The sequence below is a fragment of the Rhodnius prolixus genome, unplaced genomic scaffold (assembly GCF_049639745.1).
Source record: "Rhodnius prolixus isolate KJV_2025 unplaced genomic scaffold, Rpr scaffold_3, whole genome shotgun sequence".
In the NCBI taxonomy this organism is placed as follows: domain Eukaryota; kingdom Metazoa; phylum Arthropoda; class Insecta; order Hemiptera; family Reduviidae; genus Rhodnius; species Rhodnius prolixus.
Genome location: NW_027411603.1, coordinates 3,322,489 through 3,348,353, shown reverse-complemented (window position 1 = coordinate 3,348,353; position 25,865 = coordinate 3,322,489). Strand labels below are relative to the sequence as shown.

Genomic DNA, 25,865 nt, shown 5'->3' with positions numbered 1-25,865 from the left:
GCATTTTCTTCGTAATTCTTATAAAAGTTCCAATACTACCGGAAGTAACCATATTAACTTAGATAAGGAAAACTTAAATCGGCACGGGAAGTAACCACATCAGTCAATGTTTTTTCATTTTTTTTGAGACTTTTTTTTTCGTGAAAAATCTTCTAAATTTACCCTACACTTCCTGTTTGTATTGAGGCCCTTTTTGCGGTGTGTTAGAATTACCCTTTAAGTCAACAGCAAGTCTTGTGGGCGGTAGTCCCAGATTTGTCTTTGTTCTACTTTTGATTGGTTCGTACCAACCTCGTGGTTGACTTTTTTACAACACTTAATGGTCTTTTTAAATGTTAAATAAGTGTGCACAATAAATGTAAAAGATAAATAAGATAGCATTTTATTTATTAACACAAATACAAAACAAAACTAACAAAGTTTTGGCTAATGAAAAAGTTATCAAGCTATTCTCTATCTGCTGTATTGTTGTCGGCAACCTAATGGGAGATCCTCGGCACGTGAGAGGACTGCCACATCTCCTTTATTTCCCCTGACTGCCGCATTCCCCACCCCCTCTTAACCATCCTTCTTTTCTTCCGGCCATTCTCATCGCAATATTTGTCATCACCTCCTCTTTTATTGTTTGCTTTATTTTTATTTTTTCGTAGCAAGAATTCTTTTTTTTTAATCTTTTTTTGTTGATTTATCTTTATCACATAACTTCTTGATGCTTCGTTTTCTTCTTGATAATGTACGATGAATCTTGACTACTCTATAATGTTGTACGAGTATGTCAGTACAACAATTGATATTCTAGAAGATGGAGTCTTAAAATATTGAAAACAATATTTTTTTTTCTTATAAATTGTGTTTTCTTACTCTATTTATTTAATTTAAAACCTATTGGCAACAAATAATTCATAAAGGCGAAACAGTAGCCGAGCGTTTAAGAGACTAGACCCGCAAAGCTAAGATGTATTGCGGTACTCGTCTAGGCCTTGCATTCTATTTAATGTGTTAATATGAGGAATTTATAGTAAAGTATGTATGTTAGGCGGTTATAGGCTAGACCCGCAAAGCTAAGATGTATTGCGGTACTAGTCTAAGCCTTGCATTTTATTTAATGGTTAATATGAGGAATTTATAGTAAAGTATGTTTGCTAGTCGCCTCCGTCCACGACACCTATAAGCCCCGCATGAAAAATTCATTAAAAAAAAAATGGCTTGAAAAATTTGATCTGACGATGGCCATCAATGACACGGCTCAACACCGGTGCAAAGTTCTGTTGAAAATCGAATATCTGCACTAATGCCATTAGAGAACTTCCGCTTAGAGAAGCGCAGTAGTATGTATGTAGTGGGTAGCGTTGTCTGTAGATCCGGTTCACACCACGTGGACAGCATTCATAACCCACAAAAGGATTAATTAAATTTTGTCATGCGGGCACAATTCAGATACGTGTGTGCACACAAACCCAGGTTTAGGAATTCAACTAACTGGGATTCGATTTAGGAGTCTAGATGAAATCAGTCAAAGCGAATGATCAACTCTGCACTAGGAATGCAACATTAACTCTGCATAGACCAGTTCGGTTGAACTCATCTATAACATCTGGATACAGTTTGGGAGGAGTGGCTGCGGACCACTGCTGCCACTTGTGGGCTATTGATTTACATATTGTTATTTGATCACCCCCACCCCCACCTTGAATTCTGTCTATATTTTATTACTGACTCTGGGAAGACTAAATGACTATACTCTTTAAGCATAGTCTATTCTCTAAACACAAATGCTACTCGTAAAGACAATAAGCAGTTACAAATTATAAAGCACAATATTTTCCGGCTAGACCCGCAAAGCTAAGATGTATTGCGGTCCTAGACCTTGAATTTTATTTAATGGTTAATATGAGGAATTTATAGTAAAGTATGTTAGGCGGTTATAGGCTAGACCCGCAAAGCTAAGATGTATTGCGGTACTAGGCTAGGCCTTGCATTTTATTTAATGGTTAATATGAGGAATTTTGTAGTAAAGTATGTTTGCCAATCGCCTCTGTACACGACACCTAATTTGGTAGTTGGACGTAAAGCCTGCCTGTAGAACAAATAGAAAAAATCTGGCCTTGAACAGGTTTTGACTTTTAGTAATTAGTAATCAAAGATCAGGTGATTTAAGTTGCATAAAACCTTTAATTTGGGCTAAATAGATAATTGATTTCAATATTAATTATATTCTCTTTAAATGAAACATATTTGAATAAATTACTAATAAATTTTTAAAAAAATGGTCTGACAATGACAATGACATCGGGTTGTCCTATCAAGAAATTGATTCTCGACTGTTATTGTCTCCCTGGGGGGCGCCGATCCGCTGTAGCGTTTCTATGTCCCGTGTGCTCTTTACGGCCTGGCGCTTAATGCCGGGTGCCATGTGTTGTGCTCGCCTGAGCGTCCTCATGACCTGATTCTGACACAGGAATTATTGATTCTAAGGTCGTAATTTTCTCGGACAGCCAGGCTGCTCTACGAGCTATTAGTTCCTACCCAGGTCAACTCAAGGCTGGTTTGGGTCTGTCTGGGTGCCCTGAAGGAAATTAGTGACCAAAATAAGGTCTTTCTGGTTTGGGTACCTGGTCATTCAGGTCATAAGGGAAACGAAGTGGCAGATTCATTGGCCCGGGAAGGCTCTGCGGGACACTTCGTTGGTCTGGAGCCCTGTTTTGGGGTGTCGAAGTGTGTGAAGACTGCGGCCATTAACTTATGGGCGCAAAGCAGGTCTCAGGAGTGGTGGCTTGCCATCACTGGGCAGAGGCAGGCAAAGGAGTTCATTAAAGGCTATTCGCCGAGGCTGACTGCAGAATTAATCTGTCAAGGCCGCGTGGGGCTATAAGGATGATTGTAGGCCACTAATTAACTGGCCACTGCAGGCTCAGGAAACTCATGCATCGCATGGGTCTGGCAGATGATAGCCTTTGTAGGTTCTGTCAGAAGAGGAGGAAACGGCACTGCACGTGTTGTGTCAGTGCGAGGGGCTTGTCTGGCTAAGGATGTTACTTCTCGGGGAGGAAAAATTAAGGCCTGAGGAGCTTTACGCAGCATCAAGAGTCTGATTAAAAGGACCGGTCTGGAGGGTGAGCTTTAAAGTGAGGGGAGCCACAATAGATCCAAAGGGGTCGCAGTGGCGTAGGCCTTGAGGCCGCCATAGATTAATCTATCTATTGGGCGTCCATGGTGGTTTCCTATAAAGGCGGTCGTCTAAACGGTACCATAAACTCCCCGGACAACTGGAGCGTCGTGCCTGTTACGTATTCTGCCTCGGACACGCCGCAGTCCACTCTAACCGATACGCCAGTCCACTGTAGTGATTCCCATGGTTCAACAGAACCAGTACTGCACTACTGCAGTATCCAGTGGATGACAGCGTAGCCATCCCGGCCAATCCCCTAGTAACCTAACCCCCACTCACTAGCAAGGAAGAGATAGTAAAAAAAAACAAAAAACGAGCGCTTAAATTTAAACAGCCCACAAAATACTAGTTAAACCAATGCTACTTTGATTGTAATCGTTTGCAATTAAAATCCCAATATGGTGACGAAATAACTGCGTAATAAAAAGTATATATAATGAATTTAATTACTCTACTCAGTAAGACTCGGAAAGTTATAGCTATTAAATTATATGGGTTTTACCTACGCTACAGCTGCAGTTCAGGTGGGGTGAAGAGGTGATTGCCCCTTTAGTGTGGTCCAATGCTGAGGATTAATCAATATGTGTAATTAAGGGGAGATTAGCTGGATTATATGTATATTAATTTATATGTATATAGATATACATTATGTGTATGTATGTATGTCTGTGAGGCTGTGGAGGAACTGCGCACAGAATGCTAACTATACTCGTATGTTGGCTCCTACATTAACACCACTGCAGTTCAGCAGCTTATAATCAGCATAAATATACGAGTATTTCCGCAAACGTCATTCACTCGTACGACAAAGGTATTGGCCTGCAACACTGTCCGCATTTAATACAGCTATGAGTTGGTCCCATTTTCTCTCGCTATATAAGTGGCAGTAATGCGATCACGCCCACATTTTTGGTAATCTCGTTTTCAAAAGAAAGATTACAATAGTTTTGAGTTATCTTTTGAGTAAAAAGACATTGACTTTTTCCCCATAAAAGTTCATGTAAGGATATTTTTGGTAAAAGCTTTTCATTTTGAGTGAAATATACCCAATTTTTCTCAAATAATATTATTCTGAAATAGTTTATTAAAAATATTTTTCAGAATTTCTCTTTTCCTCAATTTTTTTTATATTCTTTGAATAAGGAAAAATCGATCTAGAATCGAATTTTCCTAAATTGAATTTTCTTAAAAATGCAGATTTTGTTATTTTTTTTTGTTTTTACCTGAACACGAGCAACAAAGCCAGTACAACGCCGGAAGGGCGCCATGGTATTGTGTAGAACTACATAAGTTAGGAAAAGCTCTGATCCCTAAAATAAATCCGAGCCGTACGTTTGTTGCTGCCACAATATCATGGTGTAAGTAAAGTAATCGCCATTTTTTTTTTCAGGCGGGGCTTAACGTGCAACTACCAATTAGGTGTCGTGGACGGAGGCGACTAGCAAACATACTTTACTTTAAATTCCTCATATTAACCATTTTATATAAAATCCAAGGGCTAGACTAGTACCGCAATACATCTTAGCTTTGCGGGTCTAGCCTATAACTGCCTAACATACTCTATTATAAATTCCTCATATTAACACATTAAATAGAATACAAGGCCTAGACTAGTACCGCAATACATCTTAGCTTTGCGGGTCTAGCATCTAACCGCCTAACATACTTTACTATAAATTCCTCATATTAACACATTAAATAAAATACAAGGCCTAGACTAGTACCGCAATACATCTTAGCATTGCGGGTCTAGCCTATAACCGCCTAACATACTTTACTGTAGATTCCTCATATAAACCATTAAATAAAATGCAAGGTCTAGACTAGTATCGCAATACATCTTAGCTTCACAGGTGCATACATATCATGTTGTAAGTAAACGTATTAAACTTTATACTATTTTTTAGTAAAAATGCTGAGTTTCAAGAAAATGTAATTACGTAAATTGAGGGTAAGAGGCAGACCACATTTTTACTTTTTTAGTTTTCATGAGCTATAATACAAAAATTTCTAAATATAATTCTTCAATTAGGAACATCAAGTAAGCCCTAATGAAGGGAGCCAACTTTAAAATCAAACAAATTAGCCCTCTTAGTTTTTTACTTCGCGTATTCCACACTCCTAATTAAGTGATATTCTTCTCTCGTAGTTCTCTTTTATTATTATCTTCTTCACATTTTATAAAAACTTAATTATGAAAAAAAGAAGAAGCTTTTTTTTTGTTATTTTCATGGAAAAACCGACAATGAAAAGCCTGATTAAGTTTTTTTCCCCTCTCTTTGAAAAGAATTGAAAGAAGAAAACTTATATAAAGAAATTATATAACACGGAGAGAAAAAACAGAAGAAAATTTGAATAGATTTTCTACTGTCAAAGAGTTTTCAACTTTATTTTTTAGGAAAAATAAAATGAAAAGCGGAAAAAGAAAGCGCTGACAGGACTTTTGTACTCGAAGTTCAACGAAGTATTGGGAAATGTGACAAGTACTTTTCTTTATTTCCTTTTTTATTTTTTATTATTATTTTCCTTTATCCTTTCCCCCCCCCCCCAAAAGGGAAATTCCAGACACAAGATATACGTATTATACACATTTGGATTTGAACGGGAAAACTTTTTATTTTTCGGTTATAAAGATTCGATAAACAGGAAACAGACACAGGTGAGGAGAGATGCTTATCCCCTCCAATGCAGTTCTCTTGGTGGAGGGGGTGATCGTAGATTGTAGATTGTATTAGAAGGGCGGTTCCACCAAAAAAGGGGAAGGAACGCAGGCAATCCAAAATGTTCATTGTTCTCCGCCCTTGTAAGACACACCGGGGCTTTAAAAAACAAATCCGGCTAAAGGTTGCCAGATGCCAATACAATAAACTAATAAAGTAGTAACAGGACACTAGGGAGCATGGCGACTTGAATCGCCCAGTGCACTGGAATAAACCTAGAAAGTTCTGGTAAAGATTATCAGATGCTACAATCTGATAGGGAGGACATTTGACCTCCCGAAGACGAGAAATCTAGTTTTAGAACAAACTGGACACACCTCAACAAAGTGCTGCACAGTCTCATTGGACTCCACCACAGCCAGCGCAAGGTTGGCGACTGGATAAGGCCAAAAATATGGGTACGCTAAATTCGCTTGTCTACTTAACCAACCTGAACCAACTGGCGGATCCTGGGACCTGCTAAAGCCAAACCATAGCCGTTTTTTGACAGGCCAAGAATTTCCTTAGCCTGACGGCAATCAATCAGCTCGGGATCTCCACCGTTTCCGATGTTCCTTCCAAAATCCACTGCTCCACTTCTTTTCTACAACGTCGACAAGATACAGGAGATAATGGGCTGAGGAATCATTGTAATCAACGTAGCTCCTTCCTTTGCTGTTTCATCAGCAATTTCGTTACCCGGAATCCCGGAATGACCAGGGGACCAAGCAACCGAAACAGCATTCAAAGCTCCCAACAAATTGTGGGCAGCATGGCCAAGAATTAACCGAAATTTGGTTCTTCCTAGGAGAGGCCAGAGCTTTAAATTCAGCCTGGCTATCCGTGAAGAACCTAATATCAGTATCAGCGAATCCCTTCCAGCGGAGTAAGGTAGCTGCCATTGAGATGGCTGAAAAACAGACGCATAATTGCCCAGATCTAGACAGGTGCGTTCCCATCTGAGCCCAATCAGGGGTCCCTCCCCCCAACATGTGCAGATGCAGTTTTAGACACGGAACGATACCCTAACATAGTGCTTGCAGTCTAAAAATACTTCGCTTAGTCACACGAATTGTTGTGAAACCTAAAACACGGAAAATCTTAAATTATAATTTCATCACCTATTTTTTTTTCTTCCAGAAAAAGTCCAGACATCTGGAAATGAGCCTCATCGCGATCACACGATGAAAAGAAGTCTTTGTGTTAATAAAATTTTCGTATGATTTTAATCGATCGCTTCAAGTACAGGTAACCTACATCCGGTAATAATTTAGTGTAACTTTCCACTTCAATGAAGTTTGATAATTTATCCGAGAGAAAATTGAATACGCTTGGTGTCTCTATTCTCTAACGGTTACGAAAACTAACGCGTCTTAAAACTTGCTGTACTTGCACAGGGAAATAGAATCACTAATGCATACATAATTATCAAGTTTGCAAATTAAAAGCAGTTTTTTGATGATGCAAAAATTTTACAACTACTCCATTACTTCCGTTCAGTTGTTTCGCCGCCATTAAAATTTAAAAGGAAAATTGTTTTTAATAATTCATTGTCTCGAACTTTTCAAGGCTGGAAATTTTTGGGGTTTAGGAAAAGTATTTATGAATATGCATGAAAGAAGAGCATGAAAGAAGCTGTCCATCCCTGCGGAAAGGTCTTAGGGCCTAGCTACGTAGTCAACCTGTATCCGGTCCTTATTGCTTTACAGTAAATTCTGGTAAGAAAAACCTGTATTCTATCTGGGGATTTGGTCTACGTAAGTACAGGGTGACCAAAGTTATATGCTCCACCCACTTTTTTTTTTTAACGGCGGGAAATTTCGAAAAAATAATAAACACGTATTTAATCATTTTTAGTCTAGTTTATTTTAAGTGATTGACCCATTTTTTTAAACCCCTGTATCTCGAGATACAGCATCCAACTTTTGTTTTTCAAATGGAACGTTATATTTTTTGTTGCATATTTTTATAGTATTTGAGATTTTTTTTTTGAAATCGGTTAGGTTTTACAAAAGTTATGGTAATTTAAAATATGAAAAACAAATTTCAGTTTACTGTCAAAATTACGTCATTTTTTTTAAACAATCTGTTCAAACTGGGCACAACCAACGGATAGGCAAGCCAAAACTCTGGACTCCCACGTTTTGCTTGTAGCAGCACTTATGGTGGCGAAGTCAAGATCTAGACAGGCTAGAGTTATTCTACGTTCAGGTTGTTTTTTCTACAACCGTTTGGAGTGGAATTTTTAGGAAATCAACTAATCGGCCCCATACTTCTACAGAGAGAACTTAACTGGTGCAAGGTATCTAACTTTGTTTAAGAGACATTTTGCCAGTTCTTCTTGAAGATGTTCATCTACAACGTCGGCTAGATATGTATTTTCAACAAGATGGTTGCCTGGCACATAATGCGAGAGTTGTTCGAGGTTACCTGGGCAGAAATTTCCATGAAAAGTGCTTAGGGACTAATTGTCCCATTGGCTACCTCGATCTCTGGACTTAACCCCAATGGACTATTTTTTTGTGGGGATATCTAAAAAATAAAGTGTACAGTAATCTTAATCCCGTGACTTCAGTCGATGATCTGAAACGTCGAATAACTCTAGCCTGCCTAGATCTTGACTAGTGGGTGGAGCATATAACTCTGGTCACCCTGTATATGCTTTTCACCGGTATGGAAAGCTGTAGAGCAACTTCTTCGTAGAAGTTAAGAGACACTGGAAGCCAAGGACAGACAACCAGGTGGAAACTAAAAAAAAAAAATCCAAGGAATGAAGATAAACTAAGTCATTTCCGGATATTTATAGTAAAAAACAGGAAATTGACAATTTAATTGATCACTTGATACTTTTCTAACAAAAAAAACTCAAAGACCCTTCCGGCTGAAACCGTGATGGAAAGTATTTCCGCCATTTTGGCACCAAGTTCACCAATAATAGCGCAGAGTCGATTGCTTCCAGGAAGTAAATTGGTTTCTTTTTTCCGAACGATTAATAAGAAAGGAAACGCCTCAATTCCGATCCTTCAAACTGTCAAAGCTATTTGGCTAGTTCCCAGTAAAAGTAATTGGAAACAACCATTTGATCTTGTTGCCTTTCCGTTAGAAAAGGCTTTCATTCACCCTTGAGTTAGCTCTGTCCAGGAATGTTACCTTCACCTCTTGTTACGGCAGGGCAATCTTCTCAGTTTGACTTTGTTAAATATTGCTTTCAATTCTACTTATTGTTTTTTTATAAGTAGGCTGGGAAATTAAAAAAAAAGCTTTGATTCATGTCGACCGTTTCGAAAATGTTAATTACCCCCACGTGAAATGTTACAGAAAATAATTACCATGTGTTGAACCAAACAACAGTAATAATAATCTCCTTAACAAAAAACTTACAGTTTAAAGTGTTAAGTATTAGGGTTGATTAAACGCCAAAAGGTACACAAATGTACCTTTTGGCGTTTAATCAACCCTTATACTTAACATTTTAAACTGTAAGTTTTTGTTAAGGAGATTTTTGTACCTTTTGGATAGATTTTCCTTTTTGTCTATTTTGCAAAGTTACATATCTGCTTTACAGATTTTTTAAAATTTGGAATAAGCAATTCTATCATTATAACCTAATAAGGTGTTAAGTCGGAACTGTAACTACCACTGGAGAGATCTTTTTAAAGAATGATTGTAGTTGCGTTCCCCCAAACCATGCTCAATAACATTTTTTTTTAAAAAAGCGTTTTGAATAACATAGGAAGGTATTTGTACGTAAATAGCAAAATTAAACTGCGTTTTCAGTACTTCCTCTTAAGAGAAGTAAGAAAAATAAACTGCGATTGCAGTACTTCTAGGCAAAGAGGCAAAGATTTTTTAATCGAACGACAATTCATTGATGTAAATCGGTTCACTCATTGATAATTTTAACGATTGCAGTACTTCCTCATAGTAGGTGTAAGAGCATGATGGCACTTCACAGCCACGTAGAGGAGCTTTAACCACTTCTTCGAGCTGAATTTTATCAAAATCGGACTAAGCGTTATAGAAATATTGGTAATAATAGTTTTAGAAAGGGCCTTACTTGGGTGGGGCAAACTCCCCTCTTTATGAGGCACAGCGTTCAGACTTTTAAAGTGCAAATCTGTACAAAATTTCGATTCGAATGACACTTCATTCATGACAATCGGTTCTCGTGTCGATAATTTGAAACGATTGCTATACTTTCCCTTAACAAGTGTAAGAGCTGATCGTCGCTTTAATGTTACGTAGAGGAGCCCTAACTCTATCATCCTACCAAATTTTTTCAAAATCGGGCCAAGATTTACAGAGTAATTAGTAATAATAATTTTGGAGGGGGCCTTACATTAAGGGGGCTAACTCCTCTCCCATTCGGTGTACAGCGTCGAGACCCCCAAAAGGCACATCTACATAAAATTCCGAATCGAATGACACCTCATTCATGAAAATCGGTTCACGCGTTTAGGCGCTACGTTGTTTACAAAAAAGGTAACAACAACAACAACAACAACAAGAAGAACAAGAACAAGAACATTTTTTGAAAATGCCGTTTTTGCTCATTTTCAGCATCTTTTTTCTCAAAGTCTATCAAATCTATGTTGTTGCAAAAAATTACAGTCATAAAGGAGGATTTTCCCTATATTATAAAGAAAATTTGGGAATTTTATCTTTTATAGAAAAAAAGAAAAAAATTGTCAAAGTTGGGTGTTTTTGAACGTTACGCTTTTTCGTGCAGTTTTTGATGATCATCCCTTATACAACTGTCCTACCGGACAGTTTTAATAATAATGCTTTATTAATTAATTAAATATTACTCGTGTATACAAAAGTGATGAAATTCAACACATTCTACGGCATGGTAGAACCGTCTGCAAACAACAGTAAATAGCAACAATAGTTCTAATACTGTATCTTATGGTACCTACGTCGAAACTGTACGAAGTGTGGCTATTAAATAACGAGACTGATGCTACTACAGAAGAACTACGCATGCGCCAAATCTTAACGACCGACAGCTGTGCAGCGTAAAGCCTTCTCTTTCGATTGCAGCGTTTGTAGAGAAATCTGTCTGACCGGAACCCTTCGTTTGTGTAAGAGGTGTTAGTTTCGTTTTGTCGAAAACATGATACTACACATGTAGTAGAGCAACGAATTGTCGTGAAATTTCACATCAAAACTTGGTAAAACCGCTACTGAAACTTGTCTTTTATTAAAAGAAGTTTATGGCGATGAATGTTAAATCACGTGCGGCAAGTTTCCGAGTGGTTCAAGCGTTTCCAAGATGGCCGAGAAGACGTCCGAGATGATGACGCGGCCCGGGTCGCCCTTCCACGTCCAAAATGGATGCAAAATATCGATTATAATTAACATTACTACCGGTGAGGTGCTTGCTCAACTCCGTGAAAAGAGTAAGGAAAAAAAAAACGACCCGATTTGTAGAAGAACAAGTCACGGGGTTCTCTATCAAGACAACGCGCCGGCTCACACTGCATTGTCTGTCAAGAAGACGTTTCTAGCCAAGTACTATTCGCCTTATTCACCTGACCTGGCCCCCATGTGACTTTTATCTGTTCCCCCCAAAAAGTCAAATCTGCATTAAAAGGAAACACGATTTCAGTCTATTGAAGCTGTGAAAAAAAAACTGGCACGCGTCATGCAGGAGCTCTGACAGCACTTCCAGCACTGTTTCGAATAATGGTAAATTCGCATGGAGCGTTGTAAGGATAGGGGAGGGGTGTATATTGAAGGTTAAAAAATTTAAAAATAAAATGTTTTACAGCAATAGTCTCGTTATTTAATAGCCACACCTTGTATTTCGATGTGAAGACTTACTTTAGGTAATAATTCTTGATAAGAGCACCCAAATGCAGGTATCAAAATGAGAAAATTCTGTGATTTTTCGTTTTTAAGTCATGCTGGCCCCGCTCATACTCCTCAGACAGCATAATCTTGTAAAAAACCAGTTCTTTGGACTCTCGGAGACTTTTCCGGACGGATATTTTCGGTGAAAATTCAAAATCAAATATCCGGACAAAAAAAAAAAAAAAGGAGACGGAAACAAGATTAATCCATGCAGTACCTTTAACTGTAGTTACGAAGGTAGTTATTTTTTAAGAAAAACGAAGGAAGTGGAGTCTTGATTAGTTTAAAACTTAAGATGAGGGTAAAAAAAAGAAAAAGGGGCAATTTAAGTGAATAAGTAACTGGAATTTAGGGGTAGAAGGTGGTGAAACTAAGTGTTATGAATGTAACAAATAGGGCTAATCACAAGGAAATAGGGCAGAAGGAAACTAAAAAGGACAAGTCAGAGACGTACAACTAGACGAACGGGTTGTACAAGTTTAGACCGGAATGGAGGTCGGACTGACAGCCAATCCGCCAGCAGTCTGTATCCGCTCCCAAAATCAATACAAGCTGTCAAGTGCTAGCATGGTAACTACCACCGTAACTGGAACCCTTTTAGTAACTCCGGAGGTCAGAACCTAATAATCACACTCTTGCTCTACACACCCACACAATCCTCTGACTTCCATTTCTTTCTTGACAGCTTTAACCATACTTAAAACCTAATACTGACAGATATTGACAACCTCATAGCCGCAGAACGACAAGAAACATTTCAATTTTTATTCCGCATATTTATTTTCAATTTACTGCTAATAATATGATAGTGGAAAAATTTTAAAAATTAAGTTTTCATCTTTAATATTTTATTAAAGTTCCCTAGAGCACTATTTTTTTAAGAGTATTTACCTATTTTATATGTTGTGAGTGGGTGTATAGAATTGTAAAAAAAAAGCCATCTTAAACTTAAAAAAGCTTTTAAGTACCATAAAGGGCTTCAAATACTAACGCTAAGACCATAATGTATTGATCGAAAGTGCGCATCATCAGTCTTTTATTTCGAAAATATCTCTAATTATTATTATTTTTTAACTTTTTATACCTGTCCAATTTTTATACCTAACCTTTTTTTTTATACCTATCCATTTTTTATACCTAAACCTTTTTTATACCTATCCATTTTTTATACCCAAACCTTTTTATACCTATCCATTTTTTATACCTAAACCTTTTTATACCTATCCATTTTTTATACCTAACCTTTTTTTTTATACCTATCCATTTTTTATACCTAAACCTTTTTATACCTATCCATTTTTTATACCTAAACCTTTTTTATACCTATCCATTTTTTATACCCAAACCTTTTTATACCTATCCATTTTTTATACCTAAACCTTTTTATACCTATCCATTTTTTATACCTAACCTTTTTTTTTATACCTATCCATTTTTTATACCTAAACCTTTTTATACCTATCCATTTTTTATACCTAACCTTTTTTTATACCTATCCATTTTTTATACCTATCCCTTTTACTTGAAATTTTTGTGCATCCCTTTAAAGAACCAATTCCAAAAACCAGATACGTTTTTGTTGCCTAAAGATTATCGAGTAAAATAAAAAACTAACCATACGTAACTTACGCAAACCTTCTAATCAACCATAGTTACCAACCGGATATTATCAACAAACCCAATGACACTTATTATATACAGGAAAGAAGAGAACACGAAGGACATCTTAGAAAGAGTAGAATTATACAAATACAAAGCCATTCCCCAAAACATTATGAACGACCAAATTAACTTTAAACTCGGATTTACTCTATAAACTCATTCTGAACCTAGCACACAACCACAGCTGAGCTAACCTAACACATACTGACAAAAGCATGAATATAATACCATGTTTCACGTTAATTACTATTTCAAAGTTTTCCATTATCGTTAAAATGATTTAATCGATATTTATTAAAACATAGACTGTTATGTATTTCTATAATAAAATTATCATTTTATTTGTAATAATTATCTGAAATAACTGATATTTATTTAATATATTATGCACCCACTCTTATTGAAACTTCAAAAGCTTGTGTAAAGCTTTAAATAAAATTTAAAGTTAATAATATAATAAATGTTTTTTCTTAACAAATAATGTAAGCTTTGATTTGATAAAGTTCTAGTAAGGCTCACAGAGAACAAGTAGAAATATTTGACTAAGATAATATGAATATGCAGCATCACAAGAAGAATGATCTTGCATAAACTAACATTAATACAGTGTAGACAGACAGACAGACTTGTACTACGTCCTTTAAAGTATGATTATGTTCGACTTCGCTTTAAGATGGTGCAGTCTTGTGGAAATATGGGAGAATTCATACAGGTAAACTTGTCCTTCTCATTCTTTCGATCTTTAAATCAGCATCACTTTAATGCAAACCTCTTCTATCATCAGTGGTTCTCTCTCTCTCTCTCTCTCTCTCATTCGTTCTTTGTTTTCAACATGATAGAACTTGTTTGTTCTCTTACGTCATTACTATTTATTGCTAGCAAAGTATTCTTTTCCAACTATCCGCCATCTTTTTTATATTTAATATTTAACTTTATTATATTCTTTTACTCCTACGAGAGTATGTTTCCCTTTGATGTTTCCTATCTTTTCTTTTGGTCTTATATTCGAAGTTTTGAAAAAAAAGATCTTAAAAACTAAAAAAAAACTTCTTTCAACAGAGTAGCACTTCGAAGCTTACTACACAATCCCTCTCTCATAAGTGCCAAAAAAGGAAGTGTTAAATGGTATGCAACGATTAAACGACCGCAAAGAAGTAAGTAAGAGGAAGTATTGTTTTCCTGCATTTTGAATTTTCACCCGGAAACATCTCCGTTTTGAGTGGGGGGGGGGGTTCCACTGAGTCAGGCCAAAATTGTTTCAAATCCCAGCAAGTTCAAATGTAATATATTTAGCTTACTTGCAAACAGAGGAAGCCACACAATAATATTTTAATCTAAATAGTCCACCGGAAGTTTCACAAGATTTTCTCCCCCCTTCAAAAAAAAATCGATTTTCTAATCTTACTGTAATACTGTATCTAGATCTGTTACTTTTCTTTGATACATTTTTCCTTGGAAATTCCAGTAGTGGCACTTCTGCGAGAGTGTGGGGGGGGAGAGTTAGGCTTACCTCTAAAGTGCCACTACTGTTCAATGTATCGGCTTGTAAACTATATAATTTTAATAAAAAAACAAATGTGCAGCTGAAATTCTAAATTTGAAGCAAAAACACGCAGACCGGAAGTTTACCACTTCACTGGATGGAATTTTTCGTACTTTTAAATTTTAACAGCTGATTGGCTGCTACGATTTTTCATTTAAACTTCGTGCAATGATTACGAGCACATAAATCTACAACTTTTAATCGGAAACATTTTTTTTCCCCGGAAATTCTATGAGGAAAGACAGACAGATAGTTCTGAGTTTCAAAAAAAAAATTTTTTTGAGGTTATTTTCTTTTTTAGAATAGTCGTGATACAGATAGTCGTGTGAGTGTTCCCGCCATATTTTTTGGGGGGTTATATAAATATAACCCCAACGTCTGTTAGCAATTTAATCAGGTTCAAAATATGGTTATGGTAAATAGAATTACATTTAATTATTAAATTAAATAGAATTTATAAATAAACAATAATATATGTATAATATATTAATTAACCAATCAGTACTTTTCTTATTTACAATTAATTCTGTGATAACTAATTAACAAAGTTTAATTAATAAAGTTTAATTAACAAATTGCGGTTGTAACGATAACCGCCCTTTTGTTATTGTATTTAATTGAAACTAATAACTGGTATTAATTTCTCACGGAACTTTAACGTTTACTTAAGATATGTGCGACATTTCATAAAATGAAAGAAACTTCCGATTTCACTAATTCCGGCTTAGAGTAACGAAATATTAATTTAAAATGGTATTAATATAGAAAGCAAGCATTTCCGTCCGATTTATGTTCATAATATACTCGAAACAAAAGGGGAAGGCTTCCGCATCAGTAGATCTTCTGAAGATTGTTACATCCGGTGTGTTGTAATGAAATTAAACTTCAGTTTAGATTTTCCTCGAACAGAGAATTGTGCGACAGTTTAGATATTTAGGTGTTGCAAGTGAAATCAAACTTCATCGATACTTTCCAGGTGAGCAAATTATATTGCGATTATATCGAATTTTCTGATTTAGTATTTTCACCAGAAATAACCATTTCGTGATTTTTTGAGTTCGAAAAAAAAAGGTTTTTAGACAATTATCTGTGTATGCCTTAAAAATATCTTTGTATTTAACCCTTTCCGGACCGAATTATTATACAGAAAAAAATTTCAAAATTATTGAGCTGGAAAGGGTTAAGGATTCAAATTGGCGAGGAATCGGTCCAAATAAAAAGAACAAGTCGTCTTTTTGGCATTGTCGTCGACAAATATATTGCCTTTTCTTAAAGGGCCTGGATATTACAAATAAAAATTCTCTAAATTGTTTGTACTGTTTTATTTGTAATACCCAGGCCCTGAATAAAAGACAATATATTTGTAGAAACGTTGGCAAAAAAAGACGAATTGTTGCTAGTAGTATCATTTAGGGGTTTCTGTGTCAAATTTTTTCTGCAAGTACAAGTCGTATATGTGGACCGGGTGAGGGGCTGCAGGGGGGAAATCTCCCCACTTCCATGTGCCGTAGGCCGGAATCGTGCGTATGTGCGCGTACGTATGTGCGCACAGGATGTTAAATACATGTAGTATTTTCTACGCGTATGAAACAAGGATGTTATTTGGACCAATTCCTCGCCAATTTGAATCCTTAAGTTAATATTTTACGGTCACTAAAACCAATATAATATCTTTGTATTTAACTTTATATTAAACCTAGCTTTCGAAAATCTGGTCACCGGAAGTACCGGAACCAAAGGTTTTTAAGCACAAAGTTTAGCAAAATGCTCTAGGTTCTTGGATAGTAAAACTGGATTGGTCCTCCTGCTGTAAATCCAGCTAGAATTTCAACTGGTACAATACAGTGTTAGTTGGTATAATTAAGTTTCAAAGATACTTTCAGAAATATCTCGTATTACGGTATAGGAAGTGGCTCTTGAAGCCTGTAAGATTGGCATATCAAGGAGATTGGATACGATGGCAATTTATCGTACAGTCTTTGGTAAACATTCGAATGGCCCTAATTGTAGGCGTAAGCATTTGCAGAAACCTTCTATAGCTTTACTTTAGATGATTTGCATAATGACGGCTGCCATTACTTCCGTATCCGCAGTATGGATGCCACATAAAGCAAAAAAAATGAAGTAAAATAACAAAAATCTATGGAATCCCCCCCCCCTAATTTAGCTACGAACCAGGAGTCCTCTGTTCATTGTGAAAATGGAAAAGTTTGTCTCACTGGACATAAAATTTTCATTTAGCCTGGAAAAATGGAAAGCGACGTGGAAGCTGCTTATTTTGAGAACTGGGGATTGGGAATAAAGTGCGTGGTGTTGTTGTAAAAGGTTGGCCTGGGCCATGAAAAACAATGATGTCATGATGGCCAGCTCTGTGACTGGTGTGGGTCACCCAATAATAGAAACGTGTGGACCGACCGATGTGTGGTGTTTTCATGGTTCAGGTAATGTTTATATATTTTTGATGGCAGTTGTACAGTCAGGTTACACAGTGAATACGACTGACATACGTACACTGAAGCTGAACTATGACCTGTAGCGGGTAGTGTGTTTGGCTTGAATTATTGTTTACATTATCTGTACAGCTGGAGAAACGCGGCCATGTTTTTTTCCCTACACATGATAAAAAAAAAAAGAAAAAAGAGAAGCGACTTCTAAAGTCACACACAAAAGTGGTGGGGGAAAGTGTGGTCCCTTTGCCCTTGTAACTTTAACATGCTCACTAAAGGCCCCTCTAGTTGCCCTAACCGCCTCTTCAGGCGAAGAAGTAAACATTACTATATGAGCCTCCACCTCCGCCTCCAAGTACTCTGAGACATATTTCTCTTAGTTTAGTAGCTAGCCCATTATTCTCCCGCTACTGAGAGGAGAGACCGTATTTGTCTTCCGGTTTATGCTTTCACTTCTTTACTGTCTTGAGGAAATATGAATAATTTTCAATTCAAAGGCAGTAATTTGTTATTCTTTCTCTTACACACTTAGTAAGAGATAATACAGCAATGTTACGTCACTTCCTAAATACTAAGTTTAAAGCTGAAATTAATCATCCGGATTTAGATTTTTAAATTTTGAAAAGACGGCACCGCAGCCCCAAGAGGCTTATTGTACCTTCCCTTTTTGAGTCTAATAGTTGAAACCTCCCCTTCTAAAAAGGTTGAGGACTTTCCCTACCAGTTCCTTCTGCGCTACAATTTCCTCCTTTGGCCTCAAGAGTTCCAAAGAAGATATCGTAGCGCAGCCCGGCTCGATAACAGGTGAGAGAAGCCGTTTCCTCCTCTTCTTGGCACAATCTGCACAACGGAATCAACCGGAACTACTACTTTACCAAAACTTTTCTTGTTTTTCGTTGTTGCAAAAAGCAAATATGGTAAAAATTAAAAAAAAAAAAAAATCATGAGTGGAGAAGGCACCCAGTAGTGTCTCTCCAGTAACGTGCTTTGCTCTCACAATAAGAGTGGATCACGAGGTCATCTTCTCTTCAATCTCCTTAGAGGATTACCTGGTAATGGTGGAGAAAGATAGGTGTTCTACGAGAGGGTTAGGATAAGCTGCTGTAGAGGAATGCAATTTTTAGCAAGATCTCTGTAATGAAAGGGATTTTTAGGTCATTATGGATGGTGAGGTAGATACATACGATAGAACGGAGGGTTAAGAAGTTTTCGAAGTATTTTTGGACTATAATGTCTGGAGGCGTAGTGAGTTGGAACGCTTAGGAAAAAATATAGCACTGGGCAATATTACAGCTTACGCTGCTGGCGGCGAAGTCCCTGGTTAGAACACTTAGGGCTTCTGGTGGAGCTTTTGGACTTGAAAAGGTAGTTATGTAAGTTGGTGAAACTAAGGAAATCTCTTACTTAGTTAACCTTCCCTGATCCGGTATTTCACTAAACTGCTGTAATAATTTTGTTAGCACAAATTCCTTTTTGGAAAAGTGGAAATAAAGTAAGTAAAGTAAAGTAATCGCCTATTTTTTCAGGCGGGGCTTAACGTCCAACTACCAATTAGGTGTCGTGGATGGAGGCGACTAGCAAACATACTTTACTATAAATTCCTCATATTAACACATTAAATAGAATGCAAGGCCTAGACTAGTACCGCAACACATGTTAGCTTTGCGGGTCTAGCCTATAACCGCCTGACATACTTTATTATAAATTCCTCATATTAACACATTAAATAAAATGCAAGGCCTAGACTAGTACCGCAATACATCTTAGCTTTGCGGGTCTAGCCTATAACCGCCTAACATACTTTACTATAAATTCCTCATATTAACACATTAAATAAAATCCAAGGCCTAGACTAGTACCGCAATACATGTTAGCTTTGCGGGTCTAGCCTATAACCGCCTGACATACTTTATTATAAATTCCTCATATTAACACATTAAATAAAATGCAAGGCCTAGACTAGTAACGCAATACATCTTAGCTTTGCGGGTCTAGCCTATAACCGCTCGGCTACCGTGGCGCCTAGAACGACAAGTGGAAATATTAGCAACCCGAAATTTTTTCAGACCTCCCCAACCCCAAAGAAAAGAACCATTGCTACCAGAGAGTATGTTGTTTTATAGTTTACTAAGTTGGTAAAAAAAATATATATAGGTTAAGCCAAAAGAGGTATAAAAGAGGCAGAAATCGTACCAGGTGGTTTTTTTCTTTGCAAGACAAACTCCAGAGAGTGAAGGAGTAGCAAAGCAAATTACAGATCAGTTTGTATCTTGTTTATCTGCTTTGTTTGGATGGTCATAGTTATCAGTGTGAGCAAGTTTTTGTGGTAGTGTGAGGCAATGTAGGATATAAAAATCTGTTGGACAGGTAGGACAACCATTCATAAAGAGAACTTTTTAGAAAGACAAAGTTGGCAACGTCCAAAATCATCTAGTATCTTTGTTTGGTAACCATGAGTGGTGGTGGTGGTGGGGGGGGGGAGAACACGTGTGTTTATGAGGCCGATATATTTAAGTAAGTTTTTGTAGCTTTCAATCCAATAGAACTCGTTTGCCAATATTGGTTGAACAAAGATGACATCATCCAATTGGATGAACTCCAAGTAACAAAAACTTGCAGAAACAGGCAGACCACCACTCCACCCCTCTCTCTCTCACTAATGGAATGGATTCCTATTTCCTCCATTTTCTCTTGTTAATAGTTACTTACCCACCCTGCACCGTTAAACTATCATCTGCTATTGACGTACAACTGTGGTGAACTATAAAAGCTTACCCACAAACAAACTTACAAAACTATGGCCACAACACTTACATGTCTTGAAACGGATCACGGTCCGCCGGCTATACACAAACTGTCCTCTTTACAAACAATTATTGTTTTCACCCTATTTAACTTTAGTTCAAAAAGTTAATGTGGACGAAAATGCAAAACAACTTCTTCTTCCTTTTTTTTTGTAACCACCGCCTTCTAGATCTAGTTCTGTGCGGCTGCCTTCATCAACATCTTCCAGCTGCGGTTTCTGATAGCTATAATTGAATGAGCAAACACCGACCTTGATTTTTTTTTTTTTTTGAGCAAAGTAAATTGCTACATCTTCTGAAGCAAAACTAAATCTTCTTGAGGGATCTTGATGTTGTTTGGAAAATTATTGGTGATTTTAGTGACTCGGTTCGGCTGGAATTTCTACTAAAGAGAGTCTCCTTTTGGCGCTTGGAGAGCGGAAGTGGATAACTATTTCATCATCCTCGTTAACTGTCCTTATAGGGGAAGTCTACTCCCCAACACCATTCCACAAGTACTGCTTTAAAACGAAGTTTTGTTAAAAAAAAAAAAATTCTATAAATCTAACTGTACGTACGAAGTGAATGGAAAAGCCTAGGAACTATTTTCCAGAAAGTGACCAATTCATTGAGAAAAAGTGGTACTTCCAGTTGAGGAAAATGTTTCCTCAAACTCAACTTTTTAGAAATACATATAATCGTACTGAACCAGTACAAAAGAGATGGGTCTGACCCTACATTATCAAACAATGGCACTTTAAAAGGAATCTACCCGCATCCTTTAATTAAAATTTTCCGGAAATAAATGTTTTTACAATTTTAAAGAAAAAATGTGGGACATTGTTTTGGGAAAACACAGGGAAAAATCTTTCGGCCAGCCTTTTTTTTTCTTTAAATTTGGAAATTTATTTCCAACATTAGGTTTTATAGTGATGCCTAACCACACTTTTCTAGAAATATTCCTTAATGGAATTTTTCTGGAAAAAATATATGATATAAGTTACAGGAAGCCTAGGAAAAATCTTAGGAAACTGCGGCGGTGGTGGCGGTGGGGGGGGGGTAAATAGTTTCGTTTGGAACTCAGGGAATCTCAGGAAACTGATATTTCCGGCAAAAACAAAATTTTCATGTAAATTTGGCATGTTAGCCGTAACAACCTTTGCTATACATACTTAAGCTGGCCATAAGGTAAATAGCGAGCAATGAAACTGACTGAAATTAAAAGATAAAGCATTGTATTGTATAAAAGAATTCAATCATGTTCAAACAGGTGCACTAATGTTTAATTACAATATTTATAGAAATATTGTTTAGAGCTTAATTTGCATAATTGTTTATATTAATAATATTCTGTAAACATCCACAATTGTTAACGCATGTATTTTGTAACATGCCATTTGTTTTTGTTAAATATATGAGCCAAAATAAATAAACAAAAATTAATTAAATGGATAACCATAGTCAAAATAGTCTCCTTAACAATAAATAATAAACTTTTAAACTTACTTTAAAAACATTTATTCCCGAAAAATTTGATTAGAGGCACTTCTGAAAGACGATGGGGGTAGATTCCTGCTTAAAGTGCTATTGTTCGGTAATGTAGGGTCAGACCCATCTCTTTTGTACTGTCAGAAGGGAAATTGAATTTAGATGACAATTACTGAAATGAAAGCTAAAAAAAAAAAGAAAAAAGATTCCACCGCTGTTTAGTGACCAATTTTTTTTTTTTTTTTTTTCTTTTGCTTGCAAAAAGTAGTTCAGTTGTTGAGAGATCTGGAGGATAGGCTTGGCTGGACACAGTATCTCATATCCAAGCACCCGAAAATTTTTTGAATTAATCAGACTTGAGGCTTGAAGTCGAGTGGTACTTAAAAAAAAAAAAAAGAATTGGTTCTTTTCGATTCTTTCTGTAAACTCAATCTCTGATGCATTGCATCAATTTCTTGTTCAATAATTCTCGGTTTCTTTTCCAGTTTTTACACAGAAATTACACTATAGAGAGGGAAGCCTGCTCTGGGAAAATAATGCTGGTCTTTTAAAATGTAATCCTCTATGTTGTAATTTTTGTTTATGTTTAATGAATCATTCTTGTACAAGAATGGCAACAGTAGTTGATCCTCCTTCAAGAAATTATGATTGTTTACCATCTTAGCAGATGTCAAAGCTTTGATTTTCGTTTAATATTCGCGAAGGAGATTTTTTTGTCTTCAGAACAAAGAAGATCGTCGAAGGATGTCTTCTTTGGACGAATGTTTAAGTTAGAATTAAGTAAAGTAAAGTAATCGCCTATTTTTTCAGGCGGGGGTTAACGTCCAACTACCAATTAGGTGTCGGGCACGGAGGCGACTAGCAAACATACTTTACTATAAATTCCTCATATTAACCATTAAATAGAATGCAAGGCCTAGACTAGTACCGCAACACATCTTAGCTATGCGGGTCTAGCCTCTAACCGCCTAACATACTTTACTAAAAAGTTCTCATATTAACCATTAAATAGAATGCAAGGCCTAGACTAGTACCGCAATAAATCTTAGCTTTGCTGGTTTAACCTCTAACCGTCTAACATACTTTACTATAAATTCCTCATATTAACTATACTAGCACCGCAATACATCTTAGCTTTGCGGGTCTAGCCTATAACCTCCAAATATACTTTACTATAAATTCCTCATATTAACCATTAAATAGAATGCAAGGCCTAGACTAGTACCGCAAAACATCTTAGCTTTGCGGGTTTAGCCTCTAACCGTCTAACATACTTTACTATAAATTCCTCATATTAACCATTAAATATAATGCAAGGCCTATACTAGTACCGCAATACATCTTAGCTTTGCGGGTCTAGCCTATAACCTCCAAACATACTTTACTATAAATTCCTCATATTAACCATTAAATAGTATGCAAGGCCTAGACTAGTACCGCAATACATTTTAGCTTTGCGGGTTTAGCCTCTAACCGCCTAACATACTTTACTATAAATTCCTCATATTAACCATTAAATAAAATGCAAAGCCTAGACTAGTACCGCAATACATTTTAGCTTTGCGGGTCTAGCCTATAACCTCCAAACATACTTTACTATAAATTCCTCATATTAACCATTAAATAGTATGCAAGGCCTAGACTAGTACCGCAATACATCTTAGCTTTGCGGGTTTAGCCTCTAACCGCCTAACATACTTTACTACAAAATTCCTCATAATAACACATTAAATAAAATGCAAGGCCTAGACTAGTACCGCAGTACATCTTAGCTTTGCGGGTCTAGCCTATAACCTCCAAACATACTTTACTATAAATTCCTCATATTAACCATTAAATAGTATGCAAGGCCTAGACTAGTACCGCAATACATCTTAGCTTTGCGGGTTTAGCCTCTAACCGCCTAACATACTTTACTGTAAATTCTTTTTGTGATCACAATGTTTGTTCCCACTTTTGATACGAGAAAATGGAACAGAATTACAAACTGACATTAATAAAGGTTGACTATCACATTGATTCCTATGTAGGAATACCACAAATAGAAATGGTTAAAGTCTTTTTGGTTAATTGAGAGGGATATAGAGTGGTGGATGGAGGGGCTATAAAGTTTGCCAAGCCGGGACTTTGATGAAGTGGGCTGGATAACCTGATGTCGCACCATAATCATCAGTCTATGTCAAGTTATTTAGCCAGGATGTTGGGACTCCCATTCCGTTCCCTTCCCACCGAGAGCAGGCGATGATTCTCTCCCAGATGATGTGGCGGGAGTGTGTATATCTGTTGTTTTAGGCGCGACCTCCAGGGTGAGATGAGTTCCACTAACTGAGGTTTTCCTCCCTACCCCATTTTGCTGCAGCTATCCTGTATTAAAGGATTAGCCGTAATGCCCAACTTATCTGGGATACAGCATCCACACATAATGGGTAACTATAAATTTCTCTTTAAGAGTTTCTTCATTCAAATATTCTTCTATATTAATATCTTTCACAGAATCGTTATTATTAAAAATGGGTCGGCCAAAATAGCTAATTGTACCTTTTATGGTACCCACAAAGATGAGCGTAAATAAAAGACTCTTCAAGAAGTAACCTACCCAAACTTTGCACACAAAAAAAAAATCAAAAACAATCAGTATTAAGGTTAAGTCAAAGGGAAAACAGAAATGTTGAACAATAATGCGACTTGACGGCAAACCAGCGTCGCAATTCGCTAAGAAGAGGAGAAGAAACTTCTAGTACTACAGTTTGCCTTGACTATCACAGCTAAGTGGAGTGGTCTTGCAAGCCCTTAGCTGAAGAGACTTCAATAAAAGTTGAAGAGTGGAAGTTCAAGAAAAAGGGTTCGAAGAAGCCCAGGACTCCGGCTGCTCAACTACCTGCCCAGAGCCCATCAGCCCTATATCAGAACCAATTTAAATAACAGACATCCCAGACTAGAAACCTAACACTAAATGCAGGACCTTGCATCCTTTTGGGACACCAACACGATGCGGGAAAACTGCGAACAGTTTTTCCTTCCTTTTCCGTAGGGGAAAAGACTTCCGGTCGTAAAACTTTTTTTTTTTTTACTAATCTTCCAAATCATAAGGAATTATTATTATTTAATTGAAGGCAAGTTAACACCGATGGTCTTTAGCGCCCAGAGCTTGTTTCAGTGCGCTACCGGTTTCAGGATAGTGCTCTCTCGTTAAAGACAACCGGATGTCAACCAATTGTATGAAGTACTTAAGAAGAGGAAATCTAATGGCACGATTTGTCATTTAATGAACTTATTATAGTGAAACCAATTAAAGTTAATTAAAAGCAAATGCAAAATTAAAAAGTGATATAAAACTATAAAATATAAATTTAGAAGCATTTTAAAGCCATTAGTGGGTGGGTGGCCATTTTAAATTGATACCAAACACTCTTTAACTCTAGAGAAAATGTCAGACGTATTGTCTGCTATATAAAGAGGAAACTAACAGACATCCAATTAAGAGGAAATAATAAGAGAAATGGATTGTCAAAGAAGATGCAATGGATTATCAAACAACAGACTGGCTTTTTCTTGTTATTACTGGATTCAAGTTATCCACTGGAGAAAAGGATTTACAGCCGGAAGTACCCGATTATAGGCAACAATATCTCAGTGTGCATACACAGGAGGAAGTTAACAGTGACATGGGTATAGTTATTTCCTGTGCACAGTGTGCAGTCAACCAGCTGGCACAATGAGCTCCTCATCTCTCAAGACAATGTTTTACAAATGAAGACAGTTTTGCGTTGATGTAAAATAAGTGTGCCTTCTTACATGAAATACAAAACCTTCAAGACCTTTTATCTCTAAATACAATCCCTTATACTGTAACAATAATACAACCTGCATTCTTCTTGGCTGGCATTAGCTCTATCTTAGGCTCCTGAAACCTTGTTACCTCCAGATACCTTGAACATATCCAACAACATCCCTCCAGCAATTAACCACTCCAGGAGTAAACGCCCTTTTCCATCCTGTCCAAGTAACCCAACCATCTTATCCTCCTATTCTTGGCCATCCTCCACACTGGCGCTCGAAGTACTACCAGCTTTAGAACCAGATGAGTTTATGAAAGATGAATTTCAGAAGAGATCTAGAGGAGAATGGTAAAAAATTTTCAGAGGATGTTCTTGCTGAAATTAAGAATAAAGTTTAAGAGAAACTTCATAAGGTTTAAAGTAGTAAGAAAGAAAATAA

The 25,865-nt window shown here is 36.8% G+C and overlaps 1 protein-coding gene across 1 annotated transcript in view; it reads right to left on the bottom strand.

The window, feature by feature from the left end:
* Positions 1-25,865, bottom strand: part of LOC141452836 (alkaline phosphatase-like) — a 611,245-nt gene that overhangs the window by 242,745 nt on the left and 342,635 nt on the right. The gene's annotated exons all lie outside the window — the stretch shown is intronic.